Below are 14,397 nucleotides of genomic sequence, written 5' to 3'. Positions count from 1 at the left end.
CTTTAGGTATTCCTCAAGACTTACGTGGGGAGGGCAGTAGTATCTTTCAAGACATATTGTTTGCCCCTGAACATGGCTTCTGTGTGTGCAATAGAGAAGCCAGTGTATCTTATGTGCACTGAGATGTGCAAAAACCCATTTTCTGCTCTCTGAGTTCTGCTGCCAGCTGCATCCTTGAAGCCTGTGGGTGATTTATTCCATTGGCTCAGTAGTACTAAGCTGTCAATATTTCCAGAGCTGTCTCAGAATTTTGACTCATCGCCCTTGATCTCTGGTGAGAAAATTCTACAAAGTACCAGATGTGCAAATGTCAGTAAAAGGGAGCAGTGTGATTGAAATGGATTTGCTGACCTGCTGGCAACCCTGAGCCTGAAGCCTTACTCTCTCCTTCTTCAGGTGGGGCTTTTTCCAGAGAAAGAGAATCCAGACAGAAGCTTACAGGAGAAAACAAATGCTCGTGAACTCTGCAGAAGGCTGTTTTAGTCACCCTAGCTGACCCTGGGGGAACTCGCATTTATTCTGGTTGGGCATCTGCTTAGGGCTTCTGACTGCAGGGCCAGTAAAAAGCTAGCTGAGAAACTTCCCATATAGAATAGAATTAAAAGAGAAGTTAGACTCTCTTACCTGTAAATCGACAGAAAGGGATATGGTAGAGCCATATCGTGGGTCAGAATATGCTCCTGAACAGCAGGCCGGCATCATGGGGGTCAACTGCTTCTTAGCCAGACTTTGGATCCATTCCCCTGTTTTCCACTTCTTACCTCACTCCTCTGATTCCTGGAGCACCTAGCTCTCAAGATTTTCTGGGGATCTGTGGGGTGGATTGGCTCTCTTCTCATTGCTGTCAGCCTCAACGAGGACACAGAGTTGGGGGCGAATGTATGTATTTATTGCTGCATAACAAGGCACCCCAAAACTTAGAAGCTTAATCCAGCATTCTATTGTTATCTCTCCTGGTTCTGTGGATCGACTGAATTCAACGAGGTGATCTTACCTTGGGTCTCTGGGGTTACAGCTATAAGGAAGCCAAGGAGGGAGTCAGATAAAGGCTTAATTGGCTGAATATCAAAGAAGGCATCCTCCTTCCTAGGCATTTGAGCTGGCTGTTGGCTTGGGGCTCACTTGCAGTTGTCAGCTGGAGCACCTACACACAGCCTCTCCATGTGGCTAGGCTTTCTACATTATGGCAGCTGTAGTACAAGAGGAAGTATCCCAAGGACAAACATTCCAAGGGACTCAGGTGGGAGCTATAAAGCTTGTCATAACTTAAACTCAGAAGTCCCAAAATGTCATTTCCTTCTCACATTATTGTTTAAGCAAATTACTAAGTCCAGCCCAGATGGTGGGGAGGGGAGTTAGATTTCACTTTTAATGGGGAAATGGAAAGGTTGGCTTATAAAAGAGCACATTGCTGCCACAGGAGGAGGTGGAGGAGCAGTGAAGAAAGCTGAGGTTGGGATCACCCCCTACCTCACCTTCTTGCAAGGATAGAACAGACAGACAGGCCACTCCATATAGTTTTCATCCTGGCGACTGCACCACAGAAATGAATTGGGGCTAGAAATGAATGATCATTATTCCTTCAACTCCCAACATTGTTGTAGGTTTTCTTGACTGTCCCACCCATGCAAACAGAGAAGAACCCTGCTGTAATGAATCTTGCAGGACCTAGTCAGGGCCATGGGCTCTGCTCTCTGCTCCACCTCCAAGCACACTGTTCTGACTCTGCATTGCATCCCCAGGTTCCAGTGAAGTGAAACCACCTGCATTTAGAGTCCACAGAGGAATCCATGGTGTGTCCTGCTTGTGTTCTTCTGTTGTTTCTCTGGTTTCATTGCCCATTGAAGGGCCTCAAACCAAGGGAGCTGATGGCAGTGCTCAACTTGACAGAAACATTTTCTCCAAGAAAAATGGCCAGAATGAGAATGCAGAACCAGCCACGAGAAGACCCCACATCATGAGTGGTGCATATGGCAAACATCTTCAGGCTCATCTTCCCAAAGTTATTTTGGAGGTTTGGCTAGGGCAGCTGCATATAGCATTTCAATACTGGCTCTGTCTCTCAACTCAAAGATGAGCTTTTTTTTGTTTTCCTTTATGGATGGGCAAAGCATGGTACCACATTCATAAACTAAGACCTGCCGCCATCCCTGGGAGGGTCCTGCCTGGGAGCAGGATATCTCCATGGGTAGGAACTGGCAACTACATGGTTTACCAAACTAACCTAGGGAAGAATAGAGCTAAGCCTCTTCCTGGAACAGTATTGTGGAGTAGGACTCAAGGTGAACATCCAATTTCAGGAGCCAAAGCACACTCAAGGGGCTGGCGCATGGGATCCTCACTGGTAGGAAGGGGCAGGGAGTGGGAATGTGGTCAGCAGACAGGCTTGGCATGGCAAGGCAACATTCCCAGGGATGCCAGAGTGCCATGCGGGAGCTCAGTGACCAGCTCTGGGTCCTTGATTCCTGGGTCAGTCTAAGAGAGAGGAAAAGTTCCAGTGAACATCTAATTGTTGTAGGCACATTTCCACATACCATTCTCTGTAGTCTTCAGCTACTCTTCAGGGTACTTTTAAGTCTCTTTTTACTTTAAGAATATGCAAAATAGAGGGAAAGGGTAAAGGAAAAGTCATCATCACCTAAAAAACATTGTCTCGTTTAACATAATCTTTAAAATAAGAAGTATTATTCCTATTTTGATTGATGAGGAAACTGAGGCTAAGTAAGGCTTATGAACATTCAGCTGTGAAGTACTAGTGCCCTGTTAACAAGGCAGGAAAATTCCTGTTCCCCCTCCTTACACAGGGTCTTAATACAAGACCTCACCTGGGGGCAGGCTAGAGGGGTAAGTGCTTTCGGTTTCATTTCAAGATTGGTTTGCAGCCCCTGGGGCAAAGAATGTCAGCAAGCCTGATGTGGGCTTGGGTTGGGGGAAGCAGATGTAGAGAGTGTAAGGCAGGGATGGTCACAGGTGGGACCTGGAGGTGGCAGTTCTGTGCCACAGCACCACAAATGGCTCTGGGCAGTCCGCCACCTTTATGGCTTCTGTTTTAGGCTGAATCTCCGCACTAGAGAAGCAAATGATGAAAAGATTCCCTTGACTTTTCTCTGTGACTGGAATGCTCTCCTGTCACCCATGTCATCAGCTATATGAAACACCAAAAACTAATGTAGTTGACTATGGAGAAATGCTGAAAATCAGTGAACTCTCTTGTGGAAGTTCTTTCTCTTTCTCTGGCTATCACTTTGGGACTAAACTGAATATTTTAGGAAAATGACTCCATGACCAAGTTGTAAACGTCCCTTTTACTTTATCATGGATAATATGGTTAATTTGTGGAAAAACAATTTTTTTTTTTTTTTAAACTCAAGGCAAAATAACTCAAGTTGCTGTCTGGCAAATGCAGTTTGGACTAATACCAAAGCCAGTTAAGGGATTTTTCTTTCATCTCTAAAAAACATTTTGATGGCAAATCCTGAGTTTAGCTTAAAAAACATGATTAATATTTCAACCCTAGAAGAGGGTTGAATCCAGAGACTCACATATGGAATAGGCATATGAAAGTGACAAGGAGAGGACACGGCCAGCTGGAATGGGTGTTAACACATTGCAAATTACTCTCCAGAGCTTTTATTTCCCCCAAGGGGCTAAAACTCACAAAATCTTTGAGTAAATTAGAAGTAGAAAGATACTATCTTACTTTGAAAAAGGCATATATTTAAAAAATACAACAGTTAACATTATTTTAATAAAAAATATTGAACATTTGCCCATTAATGTCAGGAAAAGTCAAGAATGTCTCTATTCTGTTCAAATAGCATGAGATACCTAAGGCAGTGTGATACAAAAGGAAAGAGGAAATGAAAGTATAACAATTGGAAAGAATAAATTAAAAATTACTCTATTTGCAAGTGATAAACTTGTGTATATAAAATCTATAAACATTAAACATAAGTGAAGTTAGAAAAGCTGGCCAAATATAAAAACAATATACTAAACTGAAATTCCACATAATTAAAAAAGCCCTGAAATTAAAATTTAAAATATCATAGGTTTGAAATATCAAATATATAAAAATAAATGTGATAAAATACTTTCAAGATTGTAAACTGAAAACTCCAAAATATTGCTGGAAATTTCAAGAAGACATAAATAAATAAATAGATATATGTTGTTTATTTGTTGAATAACTCTATCTTGTTAAGATGACAATCTTCCCCAAATAATGTTTTTATTTTAAATATTTTAATTAAAATATAGCTAACATACAATATTGTATTAGTTTCAGGTGTACATAATAGTTATACAATAATTTTATACCTAAAGAAGTGATCATGATAAGTCCAGTAACCATCTGACACTGTGCAATGCTATCACAATATTTTTGAGTATATTCCCTATGCTGTATATCACATCCTCATGACTTTTTTGTTTTACATCTGGAAGGTTGAACCTGTTATTCCTCTTCATTCCGCCCCCCCCGACCCTTTTTTTGATTTTCAATTAGAGTTGACATTCAATATTATTTTATATTAATTTCAGGTGTACACCATAGTAGTTAGACATGTAATTTATCAACTGATCTCCCCAATTAGGTTAGTACTCGCTTGCTATTATATATAGCTATTACAATATTATTGACTATACTCCTCATGCTTTACTTTACATCCCTGTAACTATTTTGTGACTATCAATTTGTACTTCTTGATCCCTTCACCTTTTTTGCCATGCCTCCCGAACCCTTCCCATCTGGCCACCATTCCCTGAATCTATGAGTCTGTTTCTATTTTATTTTATTCTTTAGATTTCACATGTAGGTGAAATTATATGGTATTTGTCTTTGTCTTATTTCACTTAACATAATACCTTCCAGGTCCATCCATGTTGTTGCAAATAGTAAAATTCATTTTTTTTTTTATAGCTGAGTAATATTCCATTGTATATATGAACCAATTTTCTTTATTTAATTGTCTAATGATGAACACTTGCTTGCTTTCATATCTTGGCTATTGTAAATAATGCTGCCTTGAACATATAAATGCATATATCTTTTCGAATTAGTGTTTTGGATGTCTTTGAATAAATACTCAGAAGTAGAATTGCTGGGTCATAGGGTAGTTTTATTTTTAATGTTTTGAGGAATCTCTATATTGTTTTCCATAGTGGCTGCACCATTTTACAATCCCATCAACAGTGCACAAGGGTTTTCTTTTCTCCACATCCTAGCCAACACTTGTTTGTTGATTTATTGATGATAGTCTTTCTGACAGATGTGAGGCGATATCTCATTGTGGTTTTAATTCGTATTTCCCTGATTATTGGTGATGTTGAGCAGCTTTCATATGTCTATTGGCCATCTGTATGTCCTCTTTGGACAAATGTCTATTCAGGTCCTCTGCCCATGTTTTAATTGAATTGTTAGTTTTTTGGATGTTAAGTTGCATGAGTTCTCTATAAATTTTGGATATTAACCACTTACCAGATGTATCATTGGCAAATATCTTCTCCCATTCAGTAGGTCATCTTTTTTTTCTGTTGATGGTTTTCTTTGCTGTGCAAAACCTTTTTAGTTTGATGTAGTCCCATTTGTTTATTTTTTCTGGTTTCCCTTCCCTGAAATGACATATCTGAAAAAAATATTACTAATAGCAATGTCAGAGAGTTTACTGCCTATGTTTTCCTCTGGGAATTTTACGGTTTTGGGTCTTACATTAAAGTCTTTAATCCATTTGAGCTTTTTTGTATATGGTGTAAGAAGGTGGTCTAGTTTTATTTTTTTACATGTATCTCTCCGGTTTTCTCAACATCACTTATTGAATAGACTGTCTTTACCACATTGTCTATTCTTTCCTCCTTTGTCATAGATTAATTGACCATATAAACATGGGTTTATTTCTGGGCTCTCTAATCTCTTCCATTTATCTATGTGTCTGTTTTTTTATGCCAGTATCATGATGTTTGGATTACTATAGCCTTGTAGTATAGTTTGATATCAGGTGAGGTGATACCTCCAATGTTCTTCTTCCTTTTCAAGATTGCTGTGGCTATTCGGGGTCTTTTGTGGCTCCATATAAATTTTAGGATTATTTGTTCTAGTTCTGTAAAAATATCACTGATATTTTGATAGGGATTGCATTCAATCTATAAATTGCTTTGGGGAGTATAAACATTTTAATGATGTTTATTCTTCCTGTCCATTAGGACAATATATGCTTCCATTTATTTGTATCTTCTTCATTTTCTTTCTTCAATGTCTTATAACTTTCCAAGTACAAGTCTTTTATCACTTTGGTTAAATTTATCCCTAGGTATTTTATTTTATTTTATTTTATTTTATTTTATTTTTTTTTATTTTATTATTTTATTTTATTTTATATTTTATTTTACTTTATTGCATGCGATTGTAAATGAAATTGTTTTCATAATTTCTTTTTCTGATAATTTGTTATTGGTGAATAGAAATGCAACCATTTTTCTGGATATTAATTTTGTATCCTGCTACTTTACTGAATTAATTTATTGTTCAAATAGTTTTTGGTGGGATGTTTGGAGTTCTCTATATGTAGTATCATGTCATCTGCAAATGATGACAGATTTTACTTTTTCCTTTCCAATTTGGATGCCTTTTATTTCTTTTACTTGTACAATTGCTGTGGCTAGGGCTTCTAGTACTAGGTTGGATAGAAGTGGTGAAAGTGGACATCCTTTTCTTGTTACTGACTGTCAGGAAAACACTTTTAGCTTTTTAGTGTTGAGTATATTAGCTGTGGGTTGGTCATATATGGCTTTTATTATGTTGAGATATGATCCCTCTATTCTCACTTTGCTGAGAGTTTTTATCATAAATGGATGCTGAATTTTGTCAAACATTTTATTCTGCATCAATTAATATGATCATATGATTTTTATTCTTCATTTTTTTATGTAGTGTATCATGTCAATGATTTTGCAGATATTGAACCAATCTTATATCACAGGAATAAATCCCACTTGATCATGTCGTATGAGCTTTTTAATGTATTGCTGAATTCGGTTTGCTAAGATTTTGTTGGGGATTTTTGTATCTATTTTTATTGGGGATCTCAGCCTATAATTTTCTTTTTTTTGTAAAGTCTTTGTCTGGCTTTGGAATCAGGGTAATGGTGACCTTATAAAACGAGATTGGGAGCCTTCCATATTCTTGAATTTTTTGGAATAGTTTGAGAGGAATAGGTATTAATTCTTCTTTGAATGTTTGGTAAAATTTACCTGTGAAGCTATCTGGTATAGGACTTTTGTTTGTGGAGAGTTTTTTAAAATTGTTATTACTGATTCAATTTTGTTAGTAGTAATCAGTTTGTTCAGATTTTCTGTTTCTTCTTGATTTAGTCTTGGAAGATTGTATGTTTCTAAGAATGTACCCATTTCTTCCAGATTGTCAAATTTGTCATTATATAATTGGTCATATAATTTTCTTATAATCCTTTGTATTTCCATGGTTTCATTTGTCACTTCTCTTTCATTTCCAATTTTATTTGAGTCCTCTCTCTTTTTTTCTTAATAAGCCTGGTTAAAGGTTTATCAATTTTGTTTGTCTTCTCAAAGAACCAGCTTATTTTGTTTATTTCCATTCTGATTATTATGATTTCTTCTACACCTTTTGGGCTTTGTTTGTGTTCTATTTCTAGTTCCTTTAGATGTAAAATTAGATTGTTTATTTAAGATTTTTCTTGTTTCTTGAGGTAGGCTTGATTGCTATGAATTTTCCTCTTAGACCTGCTTTTGCTGTGCCCCATAGATTTTGGGTCATTGTGTTTTTTACATTTGTCTCACGGTATCTTTTGATTTCTTCTTTGATCTCATTGTTAGCCCATTCATCATTTAGTAGCATGTTATTTAGCCTCTATGTGTTCATGTGGTTTTTTTTCTTATAATTGATTTCTAGTTTCATACCTTCATGATTGGAGGAGATACTTGATATGATTTTAATTTTTTAAAATTTATTGAGACTTGTTTTGTGGCCTAACATGTGGTCTATCTTGGAAAATGTTCCATGTGCACTTGAAAAGAATGTATATTCTACTGCTTTGGGTGAAATGCTCTAAAAACATCAATTACATGCATCTGATCTAATGTGTTATTTAAAGTCACTGGTTTTTTTTTGTGTTTTTTGTTTGTTTGTTTGTTAGTTTTTTGTCTGGAAGTTCGATCCCTTGGTGTCAATGGGGTACTAATGACCCCTACTATATGACTGTATTGTGGTCAATCTCTCCCTTTATGTCAGTTTATATTTGCTTTATATATTTAGGTGCTTCTATGTTGGGTGCACAAATGTTTATATTTGGTTATATTTTCATTTTGGTTAAATGTTTATAAAAGGTTATATTTTCTTATTGGATTGATCCTTCTATCATGCAATGTCATTCTTTGTCTCTTATTATAGCCTTTGTTTTAAAGTATTGCTACCTTAGCTCTTTTTTTCATTTTCATTTGCATGAATTATCTTTTTCCATTACTTTACTTTCAGTCTGTATGTGTCTTTTGATCTGAAGTGGGTTTCTTATAGACAGCAAATATATGAGTTTTGTTTTCTTATTCATTCTGCTACTCTATGTCTTTTGATTGGAGCAATTAATTCATTTACATTTAAAGTGATTATTGATAGGTACATGGTTATTGCCTACACACACACACACACACACACACACACACACACACGCACATATATATGTATATACATAAAATTTTGTTTGTTTTTCCTTTCTTATTCTTAAAGAAGTTCCCTTAACATTTCTTGTAATATTATTTGGCGATGATGAGTTCTTTTAGCTTTTTCTTGTCTGGGAAACTCCTTATATCTCCTTCAATTTTAAATGACAGTCTTGCTGGGTAGAATAGTCTTGGTTGTAGTTGCTTGCTTTTCATCATTTTGAACATTTTCTGCCAATCCTTTCTGGCCTGCAAAGTTTCTGTTGAGAAATCAGCTGACAGTCTTATGGGGGCTCCTTTGAAGGTAACTAACTGACTATCTCTTGCTGCTTTTAAGCATTTTAACCTTTGGCATTTTAATTATGATGTGTCTTGGTGTGGGCCTCTTTGAGTTCATCTTGTTTTGGCCTCTGCACTTCCTGTACTTGTATGTCTATTTCCTTTGCCAGATTAGGGAAGTTTTCAGTCAATATTTCTTCAAATAAGTTCTCAATCTTTTGCTATCTCTAGTACCCTTATGATGAGAATATTATGATTGATGTTGTTCCAGAGGTCCCTCAAACTTTCCTCATTTAAAAATTTTTTTTTTCCATTCAGATTGGATGTTTTCTGCTACCTTGTTTTCTAAATCACTGATTTGACCCTCTGATTTTTCTAATCTGCCTATTTCTTCTAGTATATTTTTCATTTCTGTCATTGTATTTTTCATTTCTGACTGTTTGTGTGTGTGTGTGTGTGTGTGTGTGTGTGTGTGTGTGTGGTTTCTATGTCCTTATTATGCTTGCTATCTCTTTGTTTAAGTTCTCAGTAAGTTCTTTAAACATCGTTATAATCATTGTATCTGGTAGATTGCTTGCCTCCATTTTATTTAGTTCTTTTTCTGGCTTTTTCCCCTATTCTTTCATTTGAGACATTTTTTTGTTTGTTTGTTTGTTTCTTCATTTTGACTGCTTCTCTGTGTTTCTATGTATTAGGTAGATCTGCTACAACTACTAGTCTTGGCAGGGTGGCCTTATGTGATAGGTGTCCTGTGGTGCCCAGCGATTCAATTTCCCTCGTTACCTGAGCCAGGTGCTCCAGGAGTGTTCCTTGTGTGGGTTGTGTGTGCCCTACTGTTGTAGTTGAGCCTTGATTGCTGTTGGCACATCAGTGATTAGGATTGACCCTCAGGCTTACTGGCTCTGAGGATTGATCGCAGCCACAGTGTATGAACTGCTGTGTGTGGGCTGACACCACAGGATGAGATTTGCCCCAGCGGGCTCTGGTGCCTGCTGAGATGACCCTTTGGGGGTGCTCTTGTGGGGCTAAATGGACTGCGTTCTATTATACTTTGAAGCTGGCCACCAGGTGAGTTGGTTCTGGTGCCTTTTGGAAGGGGCTTGTGTGCAGGACAATGTCAACTGCTGCCTGTGACTTGTCCAGAACTACCTGGTAGGATCTACAAAGCAATCTGTGGTTGGTCACTGCTTGTGCTGGACCTGAAGTTGTGTCGGAAAGGCCATGCTGTGAATCGAGGTTGGCTATCACCAGTACCAGGCTTGGGGTAGCTCAGCAAAAGACTCGGAACTCCTAGGCCTGCCAGCTATTCACCACCTGCTAGCTGTTCTTAAAGTTCAGCTGCTAGAAGAGCCTCAGGTGATATGGGTAGTACAGATGTTGGGTAGGGCAGGGACTCACCAGTGTAGGATGAGTGGTGTTCAACAGGTTAATGCAGATTCAGATTTGGGGCCAGTGCTGAGCCTGGGGCCACTTTGAAAAAGACTCAGAGCCCACTGAGGCCAGCTGCCACCTTCCCTGGGGCCTGCAGACCCCTGAGAGTTGTCCAAGGAAAACTGCAGTGCAGGCCAACAACAGCTGCCTGCCAACTGTGAAAAACCCTCTGGCATTTTTCACAAGATGGGTTGGGCAGAGTCCCAGTAAGTCAACACAATAGAGTTAGCGGAGCTCACCAGGCCAATGAAAATTTAGATTTGGACATGTGGGAGGAGGGCTCAACACTGGAACAATGGTGGCTTTTCCTCCATCCCTCACCCTGAAGTCACACAACTCAGTCTCTCCCTTTATGTCTTTGGTACCTTTCCAGCCACTGCCCCTCTACCGAAGCCTAGGGTGAGTGCTTAGGAATGAGAGAGTCTGTGCACAGGCCCTTTAAGAGGATAACTGGGTTCCTAGCTGCCTTCCTTCTCACCCAGATGGACAGAATCCTAGCTGATTTTCACAACAGGAAGTGGAGGCTACTCTTCCTGGCACTAGTTCTCCAAGCCGGGGAGCTTGGTGTAGGGCTGCGCCTCTTTGCAGTTCAGGGGAGAGACCTCTGTAGCTGAGATATTCCTTCCGATTCTTGACTGCTGCATATGGATGCAAGGCCAGCCTGTTTTGGGTCTCAATCCCTCTTACCAATCTCCAAGTGGCTTCTTCTTTTTATCTGTAGTTATAGAATTTATGTTCATCCAGTCTTTGGAGCTTATGGTTTCAAGTCTTACATTCAAGTCTTTAATTCATTTAAGTTAATTTTTATGTATGGTGTAAGATAGTGGTCAAGTTTCGTTCTTTTGCATGTATCTGTCTAGTTTCCCAGCATCATTTATTGAAGAGATTGTCCTTTCCCCATTGTATATTCTTGCTCCCTTTTTCATAAATTAATGGACTGTATATGTGTGGGTTAATTTCTGGATTCTGTTACATTGATTTTTATATCTGTTTTTATACCAATACCGTACTGTTTTGATTACTATAGCTTTGTAGTATAGCTTTGATTACTATAGTTTGAAATCAGGGAGCATGATACCTCTGGTTTTGTTCCTTCTCATGATTACTTTGGCCATTCAGGGTCTTTTGTGGTTTCATACAAATTATAGAATTATTTGTTCTAGTTCTGTGGAAATGTCATTGGAATTTTGATAGGGATCACATTGAATCTGTAGATTGTTTTTGGGTAGTATGGACAGTTTCTGACTTTTGCTTGTGTCTCTTATTGGAGACCCAGATCCTTAGCATTTGTATTTCATGTTGTAATTTGCCCAGGTTGGCCCTTATCTATGAACTCTCACTTAAATCATTCTTTGGTTGTTTTTTGAATAAGGTATTTCAACTTTCTTGCACCAAGTGCCTTGTAAACATTTGTAAAAAGTTTTTTAAGGAGAGGAAAACTTGACCTTGTCAATTGTGATTTAATCACAGAATACTTAAGGTGCATGATATCTATGGTTGGTTGGAAATATATATACTTTATATAGTTGTAATACATTTTTCCCTAATGTAAACTGGAATCTGCCAAAATTTAACTTTGGAACCAACCTTATAATTTTACATGTGTAAACATTTTATCATGTCAGTAAAAAATTGAAAAAAAAATTTAAGATCTGCAGAATACTTCTTTATTTGGCTATACCATAACTTATCTTTTAAAATTATTATTTTACATTAAGATTATTTCCAACTTTTTGAGATTGTTCGTCAGCCTCTCTAGAATTTAAACTTCATAAGGGCATGGGTCTGGGCTGTTTTGCTCACTCTTACATCCACAACACCTACCACAGTGTCTGACATACAGTAGATACTAAATTTAGCTTGAAAGAATGAATATTGGGGAAGATGGAGAAAAGGAAGCAAAGCTTGTCTCAATAGTAACACTTACACTATTAGAAGGGAGGGAGAATTCTCATATTTTTCAATATTTAATTATGAAAAATTTCAAACAGATAGCAAAGTTAGAAGAATTTTACACCAAACATCATATATATACCATCTAGATTTTATCATCACAATTTACTATACACGCTTTGTCACATATCTATCCATCTCTCTCTCCAATTATCAGTCCATATTATTTTTGGGGGGTGTCTTTCAAAGTAAATTGCAGGCATTAGTAACTAAAGTTCAATATTTATTTTTTTAGAGTTTTGTTTTTGTTTTGTTTTTTGTTTTTTTTTGACTGTAAAATCTGTAAAATCAAGATACAGAATGTTATGACCATCGCCCAGGGAAATTCCTCTGGGTTTTTTTGAATTCTCTTTCTTACCCACCCGGAGGCTACCATAGATTAGTTTTGCCTGTTCATAATTTCATATAAATAGAAGCAAACAGTATGTACTCTTTCACATAAGGCTTTTTTCCCCACGCACAGCGTTATGTTTTTGAGATTCAACTATGCTGCTCTGTATATTAATAGTTCTTCACTTTTTATTGCTGACTAGTATCCATCATATGATTATACTACATTTTATTCATCTAATCTCCTACTAATGATCACCTGGTCTATTAGGGACAGTTTTCTTTTTCCTTTCTAATTTTTATGACTTTTCTTATTGCATTATTGTGACCTCTGGTATGGTATTGAAGAGAAGTACAGAGAATAGGCATCATTACCTCATTCCTGGCTTCAGTAGAAAACATTTGTTGTTTATAATTTAGTACTATAGGTTTTCTATAAATGCCCTTTATTATATAAGGACAATTTTCCTTTATTCCTACTTTGCTCAGAGTTTTTATTATGCTGAATTTTGTCAAATACCTTTACTGCATCTATTTACATAATGATGTTAGTTTTCACCTTTATTTTGTTAAATTGTTGGATTACAATAATCGAATTTTGAATGTAATTTCAGCTCTGCAATTCTGCTGTAAATTTGGTTTGGTTGTAATGTATTATCCTTTTAATATATTACTGGATTCAATTTGTTCTCTATTTCTTGGAAGATTTTGTGTAAGATTAGTGTTATTTCTTTTTTAATGTTTGATGGAATTATTCAGTCAAGTTATCTATGTCTGGAGCTTCATTTGTGGAAAATGTTGACAATAAATTCAATCTTTAAATACACATATGGCTATTTAAAATTTTTATTTCATCTTGTGCCAGTTTTGCTGTTTTATTTTTTTAAGAAAATTGTTCATTTTATCTAAGTTGTCAATATCTTTCCATATTCATTTTCTCTCTGCAGATTGGATAGTTTCTACTAACGTTTCTTCAAGTTCACTGAATGTTTTCTCTGTTATTTTTATTAAGCTGATAAATATTTTCATTTTTTTAATTTAAGTATAATATTTTTGAGTTTCAGAATCACCACTTGGATTTTTAAATATTTTCTATTCCTCTGCTGAGAATTCCTATATTTTATTTACTAGGAGTAGTTATTTATTGATCATAGTTATTGTAGCTTCTTTAAAGTCCTTGTGTGCCGATTTTAATATCTGGGTCATATCAGGTTGTGTGTTTTTTCTTTTGAAAGTATGTCGCACTTTCTAGTTTCTTTATACGTCAGATAATTTTAGTTTGTGTTCTAATCATTGTGAATGTTCCTTTGTGGAAACTTTAGATTCTGGTATATTCCTCTAATGAGTGTGATGTTTTGTTTTATCCAAATTAATTTAGTTGGTCTCAGACTTCAAACTCTGTCTCTTGAGCAGCAATTACAATCTTAGTCTAGTTCTTTCCTCTTTAACTGGGCTTCTGGCTGCCTCTCTGCTCATGTTTAGTTTGGAGTGGCCAGAGAATTCCAGACTCATCTTCTCTGGTTCTCTCCTTTCCAGGATCTCCTTCTTCAGTTTCTTCAGGTCAGAAAGACAGAGGTTTGGTGTGTGCTCTGACCTCAGGCTAAAAGAGATTAAAACTGGAGCTTACCCTTTGCCTTTCCGTTCTTCCATGTTCCAACCTATCTTTGTTCCCCTGCTAGTGCTTTTGGGCTGAGAGTCTTCCTTCTTTCCTTCCTT

Source organism: Pteropus vampyrus, unplaced genomic scaffold (assembly GCF_000151845.1).
Source record: "Pteropus vampyrus isolate Shadow unplaced genomic scaffold, Pvam_2.0 Scaffold122, whole genome shotgun sequence".
Taxonomy (NCBI): Eukaryota; Metazoa; Chordata; class Mammalia; order Chiroptera; family Pteropodidae; genus Pteropus; species Pteropus vampyrus.
The sequence above is the reverse complement of the archived record's forward strand: the minus strand, read 5'-3'. Positions refer to the sequence as shown.